Source organism: Mus pahari, chromosome 13, assembly GCF_900095145.1.
Source record: "Mus pahari chromosome 13, PAHARI_EIJ_v1.1, whole genome shotgun sequence".
Lineage (NCBI taxonomy): Eukaryota > Metazoa > Chordata > Mammalia > Rodentia > Muridae > Mus > Mus pahari.
Genome location: NC_034602.1, coordinates 72,632,940 through 72,640,417, shown reverse-complemented (window position 1 = coordinate 72,640,417; position 7,478 = coordinate 72,632,940).

Sequence of the window (7,478 nt, the reverse complement as noted above, 5' to 3'; positions counted from 1 at the left end):
TGGAGGAGCTAGAGAGAGTACCCAAGTTGCTGTAGGGGGCTGCAACCCTGTAGGTGCAACAACAATATGAACTAACCAGTACCCCCTGAGCTTGTTTGTGTCTCTAGCTGCATATGTAGCAGAAGATGGCCTAATCGACCATCATTCGGAAGAGAGGCCCCTTGGTCTTGTAAACTTTATATGACTTAGCACAGGGGAAGGCCAGGGCCGAGTAGTGGGAGTGGGTGGTTAGGGGAGCAATGGCAGGGGGTGTATAAGGAACTTTCGGGATAGTATTTGAAATGTAATTATAGAAAATAATAAATAAATAAATACATACATAAATAAATAAAACAAAAACAGAAAACAATGTATGTTAACAGTTTTGATACTTCCCAGTTTCTTAAAGTATTTTCCTTTTGGAATAGAAATGGCCTCTGTTTTAATTCTATAATACTCTCCTCCAAAAGGAAACATAACAACCATGAGTTATGATCTTCAAGATCAAGAAGTAGATGATTCTTAAAAATCTCAGATAGTACAGAATACATAAGTCTTAGGAAGTTCCTAAAACTTACAGGATTTACAAAGGACCACCACCCCTATATTGTAGAATATGTGAACAGGAACAACTGTGGCTAAGAGACACTCTGATAACTGAGCTGCTTGAGAGACTTGCAAAGAGCTCCAGAGGTGTAGCTTTATTTGTTGTTATTCGTACTGTGATAGGCTCTTTGCCGATGTGTATGATTTTAAGGCATTCTAGATCAAGAAGGGAACTTCTCACCCATACTACTGTAATTAACCCCAGAAAAATTGTAGGTTCCCTATTTATAATCGGTTGAAATAGTTTCTTTGTTCTGTTGTCTGTACCTTATGTGGTATGAATAGCTCTTTGTTCATGTCTCCACAGGAAAAGGTATAAAATATATTGTAGTAGCACAATATTTGTAATATTCACAATAATTTGAGGGTCAGTTGTAGAAATTAAGTTTATACATAGTTGTAGGTTTAAATCTGTCTATATCGAATAAGCATAATATCTATTTGAAATGTATAAACTAGTTATAAGAAATTTGCGAGTCCAAAATTCCATAAAGTTGCTAGCTATTAAATATGCATCAATATGTGAGTAGTTAGTGATTAGAAATCAATTTAACCTCCTAGGCATATAAATTAGATAATAGGAAAGCAAGATATTGAAGTAGTTTGATTTCCTTTTAAAAATTAAAGCAGTGAGTGTATCCCTTAGCTTTATTTTATTTCCCCTACCATTTCCATATATGACCACCACTATTACTATGTCCCATTATAACATTGCATACATAATAAAAATCAAATAAAGGGTGGAGTTCCATCCTTGAAATACATATGTGGCAATGGAATCTGGACAGCATTTACCAAATATGGTAGGGATGTTATTGTTTTGTTTTACACAAAGGACAGCCAGGTAACAACTGTTATAGCAATGAATTATGATGATGATATTTCAAATTATTTACACCATTATGTTAAAGATAGTTCCTCCCCTGCCATAGATTTTGAATAGCAGTTAGATAAGTCATCCATAAGTCATTCTTCACTTAACTGATGAAGGTGACTACCACTGTGGAAGAAGAATCACCTTCTGCTGTAAAGCTTGCATTTTTTCTACAATGTTTCCTACAAAGCTAGTTCCTTTGGGGGTTTAGGAAGATTGTTTGTGTGTTTATTTATTTTTAATTTTTATTTATTTATTTTTGTGGTTTGAATGATTATTGACCCTTTGATCTAACGGTTGATGATTTTAAGTTTCCACCATTTGGCTCTTAGATATTTCTATGGTAATTTGCATCCTACTGTTGTAAAAATACTGCTATGAGATAGTCATATCTCAAGTAATATTATAAAAAAATTGGTATTAGGAATTGTGACTTTTTCCTAAAATAATTAACTGATTAGTGAGTAGTTAAACACTTTGTTGAATTTGGCCTTCTTCTATGTAATATTTTAGAAACACAAAATCATGCATTTCACAATTTTCTTGTTTATCATTATTTGACATTGTATTTATAATTGAATATTATCAATCAAAGACATTTTAAAATAAAATCATTCTTACTAATAAGTTTTGTAAATATACCAAGGAAATTTATCATGGAAATTAGAAGAAAAAGCATACATTTCACTGAACGGGAAAACTCATTCTTGGTAATATGTAAAGAAACATGGAAATGTAAATGTATAAATATACTATTTGTTTATATGTGTGTAATGTCATAACATCCAGAAAATACTTTGCTAAATGTCAAAATGTTTCCTTGATTGTGTGTTCTGATGATTTCACACTAAGAGTGATATGTGACAGCTTCTGAGACTTATAAATTGCTAGAGATAGTTTATATGCATTACACATTTATAGTTAAAAGTTGAAAACAGTGTAATTCCAATACATTGAATCAAACACATACTTTTTTCTATTTACTTCAGGATAGAGTAGTGTTTATTGTAGGTGAATGTAATGACAGACAACAGTGGCATAGTTTGTATCTACATTGCAGAATTATTCAGATGCAAGAGAAAAGAGAATGCCAACTTCCATGACTGCTCTCTGTGGTAGTACTGTTTAATGTGCATTTACAGCACAAATCCCACATTCACCAAGTCGGTACTTTCTATGCTTGCTTCTGAAAACACCAACTGGCTTTGCCAATAGCTTCAGGCACGTCATCGTGTGGGATATGTTTAGGGTAGTGGGAGAGCTGCTTAGTATCCCTAGTATCTGGCAGGAAGTGCTATTGAATCCTCCATTTTTTTCAATATCACTTAAAAAGGTTGAAGTTGTTTCTCTCTAGTTAGTTATCTGTTTAATACTCAGCTGATATTCATATTTCTTTTTCAGAAAGAGATTATGAGTGGGACAGAGCTATAGTAAGTGACATATTTATTTATAAATAGATTAGGACAGTTCAGCATGTGATACAGTCTTGGAAGGGACTGTTTATACAAAGAATATTATACTAAATTCATCATAGATCGTTTCTAAATCACTAATAAAATGCATTTTAATAAAACCATATTCATGTCCAATATATTATAGCATATAACAAAATAGCTTTAAAGTAAGGCTTTCAATAGTAAATGAAACAACATTTCAGTTTAGATATAGGAAATAAAGAGAGTAAATGTGTCTGCCAGTGAATTTAGGATCAGTAAGAGTTAAAAAAAACAGGAGAGAATGAACTGTAAGATATGAATCATCTTTTGTCATCCTCATCATGAAAAATTAGGAAATTATTGGAGGATTATAGTGATGTGATCATATTTACTTTTCTAAATTAGTTTTTTTTTTATTTGTCAGAGAGATGACTGGAATACAGTCAGAATGGATTCTGGAAACAGCAGATTGTATTTATATATCTGTATATACAGATACTTATATGCATGCATATATGTATGTGACAATGATACCTAAGAAAAAGCTATCAACCTGGGAGGGATGTGCATATGAAAGTTTAAAAGGATGATATGTTGGATGGGTTGGCTATAATAAATTGATATAGTTACATTTTAATAAAATACATTTTAAAAGGATAAAATATATACATAGAGATATGTATTGTCAACATCACTCTTTGTCATGTCATGTGTGTGTCATGTGAATGCATATATGTATGTATAGATGTGAGACTATTGACACTGGATATTAAAGTAAAAATAGGTTTAAATGATGCATTTTAATGAGGGAGATGGCCTTTTTCCAGATGACCAGTATGGAATTCAACCAAATTTCCAACCAATATCAATTTGTTTCAGCTTACTTATCAAATATCAATATGTAAAGAAAGCATTAGAGTCAAACATTAAATGTTTGTCAGTTCATTGGGTTAATTTAAAAGACAGGAGTAAACGAATTTTGAAAGCGGAGCTGATACACTAAGATTTATGTTTTAGGAAAAACGAATAGATTTGAAACAATATCACAGAGAAATTAGTTACAGTATCACTGGCTGTGCTGAGTGACATGTAATAAAAGCCATGATAATAAGTATTGAGGTGCCATTTCTATGTAACTCAGAGGAAAATTCCTAATGGTGAAAATACATTTCTCAGATAGTTTTAGCTATAACAATAAAAAAGTGCCTTTTATTTCATATTGTTGATTTCAGACTAAGTTTGTAGAATATGATGACTGTAAGACTTTGAAACTCAAAATTTAATATTGTTAAATAATTTTATTGAATAGATAGATTTTTTTCATTTAACAAATACTTCACAAAAAACAGGGTATATTCATATGCATGGGCCAAATTTTAATTGAATAACTTTAAGAAGTATTAGTAAGACACAGTCTCTGATAGGAAATACAAAGATGTCATGCAGCTAATTTGTTTTCCCCCAGAGGTGACATAAACTTCACTTGCCCTTCTATGGATGCAGACGCTAATAAAGACAAACCATATTAGTGAGCCTCGTGACTTGGAGTGTCGGAAATGAACAGATGCAGAATGCACCAAGCAATTCTCCATGTGATGATTGAAAGTTCAGTAAAGTAATGTGTCTGTCACATTTAATGAGTGGCAGCCGTCTAGATAACCAGATTTGTGTGCACATTTGTAATATCTCCCTACTCTTAAAGAAGGCCTGGCACCACAGTGCTCCACATTAAAATACAGATTCAATGGAAGTTTGCATTTGCGCGCATAAATCAGAGTTCTCACATGTCAATTGGCATAGACTATTGGAAAGTCTATAATGCTAAAGGAAGCAGAATATAATTAGAATGTTGAAAAATATCCAATTTAATTAGTCAAAAAATTTAGAGCTGCTAACTTCAATTTGATTTGTCAATATAATTTTATGTCATGTGCAGAGTTGGGGGGATTGAACTTTAACAATACCATAAAGCACAGTTTTGAGTTGTTGAGGTCTGAGAAAAACTCATATAAGACTTGACCCCTATAAAGTACAGACATTGGAGATGTGTATAAACTGTGTGTGTGTGTGTGTGTGTGTGTGTGTGTGTGTGTGTGTGTGTGCATGTGTGTTTGTGTAAATTTGGCTCTTGACTAATTTTAAGCAAAAAAAAAAAAAAAAGGTAGTCATTGTGGCTAGGGATTCTAATGATGACTTCATTTAGAACTCAGCCAAAATAGTTCACAGTTTCAATTACACTTGTTGATGATGTTCTATCAAAAAGAGAGAAAAAATTGAAGGCAGAAAACAGTCATGATCACCGAGATTAGTATTTTGAAAGGAGACAAGATTTCTTTAAGCACTCACTGACTTTCATAGAAATGATTTCAGTGTCCCTGGGAGACTGGGATTGAATTTTTTTGTGTTTCTACCAAGTTATACTGAAAGACACAATGTTTTTCCACAAAAGGAATATCTGCATCTTAAAACCTTTTTGACTTTAAGGAATAATTAACGTGATTGCCTAGAATACATTTTCAATTAGAAGTATCTTGTATGGATTGCACACCTACTAGACACAAAGATAATAAAATATTCAAATTTACCAGGAATGAAGGTGAATGGATAATAGTTTACTGCCAAATAATGTAGATGTTTTCAAGTCTTTTATATGTATTAATGTGCGTATGTCCACATATATGTTATAACATGTGCACGGAGGCCAGAAGAGAGTTCGCTAAAGTAGCTTATTTATTCTATAGTTCTATATACATTGACATTTTCCTGATAACAGATGTTATGTACACCCCCAGCCTCTATTTGGATCACACATGTAACTAGCTATATTCTTTAGGAAGTAGAATATCTGAGTTATATTTAGTTGTTGATGTCTTCTGTGGAGAAGACCACCATTTACTGCTAATATTATAGAACTGTCTACTTAGCCTTGGTTTCTTTGTTTGCTTGTTTTGTGTTTTTTTTTAAACTATTTTCCTTACTTTTTCTTGTGGTCTAGGCTCTTTTCCTCTACTAGCCAAATCATGTCTCCTTTCTTAATGTCTTTCTAACTAAGCTGCTGTTTTTTCAGGTCTGTGAAGGCCCTCACACAATTCATCTTGAACTTTTGCTGAATTCATGTTTTCAGAGTTATTTCCCACAGGCTTAAGGATTGTCTGAAATGTCACAGCTTCACCACAGTGCTGAGGATCACCAGACAATATTCTCACTTCCTGGAACCATGCTGTTTCTGGTTATCGTGGAGTCACCAGCCTTGCCAGGGAGGACATATTCCAAAAGAGGAACATAAAGTAAAAATATGTATACTATTAAGCAAACAAGGTTTATTCTTATGACAACCATCAACACTTGAGGAAACCTACATCTTGCTGGCTCAGCTCCATGGGCCAGCACTATGTCACATTGGTCACATTGTCCTTTTTGCAGACATGCCAGACCCAGCACTGTTGTATCAAATATGTAACTACCTAACTATTTAATCTGCTATTGAATGGATGTTTTCATGCTTGCTGTAGATTCTGAACATAACATCCTTCAGTCAAGGCAATTAAAACACTGATACCTTGTATTGATTGTCAAATTGACAGAATTAGGATTGAGATGTCCTTCTAGTCATGGCAGTGAACAGGTCTCCAGGAAGGATTCACCAAAGGGAGAACTCTTTCTCAAAGTGGGTGGCAACAACTTCCAACAGGTGGCCCAGATAGAGATCAAAGAACAAAAACAATGTTCACCTTCTTAACTTTTATTCATTTTATAGAATGTGGCAGTCGTGTCTATAGCCATCACCTGCTGTCATTTACACTCCAGATTATTTGGGCTTCAAATATGCTATCCGTCAGTACACATGATTTTCTGTGTATATCATGGATTGTATAGCTACTATGTTCTTCCAGCAAACCACCATTGATTGGATTATTATGAACCAATTCAATAAACTCCCTTTTGCAGAGCATTTGATTCTCTGTCTCTGATCATTTAGAGAACCATGCCTATCAAATACAAGTGTCGACTTTTCTCTTAACATGGGGCATTCATAAGATTACATGAAAACCTATTTATATAACTGTGATTATAATTTTATATTATGAAAATTTAGGGAAGGAGAGCCATCTTTGCTACTGTGCACTGTCTGGGAGAGGGCGGCCTGCAAAAGCGACACAGCTTCTGGGAAAGATCCCATTTCTGGCTCCAGTAATCCAGTGCCTTTCCTGCCCGAGGAGGGGTGTCCACCTGGGAGGAGTCTCAAGGCCTGAGACAGAAGGAGAGCCATCTTTGCTCCAGTTTGCTTAGGCTCCAGTCTGCACTGGCAAGAGTATGGACCGCAGAAGCTACACAGCTTCAGGACAGACAGAAGCAACCTAACTTCTGGGACAGACCCTGTTTCCAGCTCCAGAAATTTGGGCCCCTTCCTCGCCAGAGGATAGGTGGCCACCTATGAGGGTTCCGTATGCCAGAGCAGGTGAGAGAGTCATATTGAGTCCAGGGTCCCTCAGTGGCTAGTCTGTGCAGGTGAGTGAATAAACTGCAGAGGCTACACATCTTCTGGGACAGGTCCTGTTTTGGTGTGGGGAGCCGCCCTCACA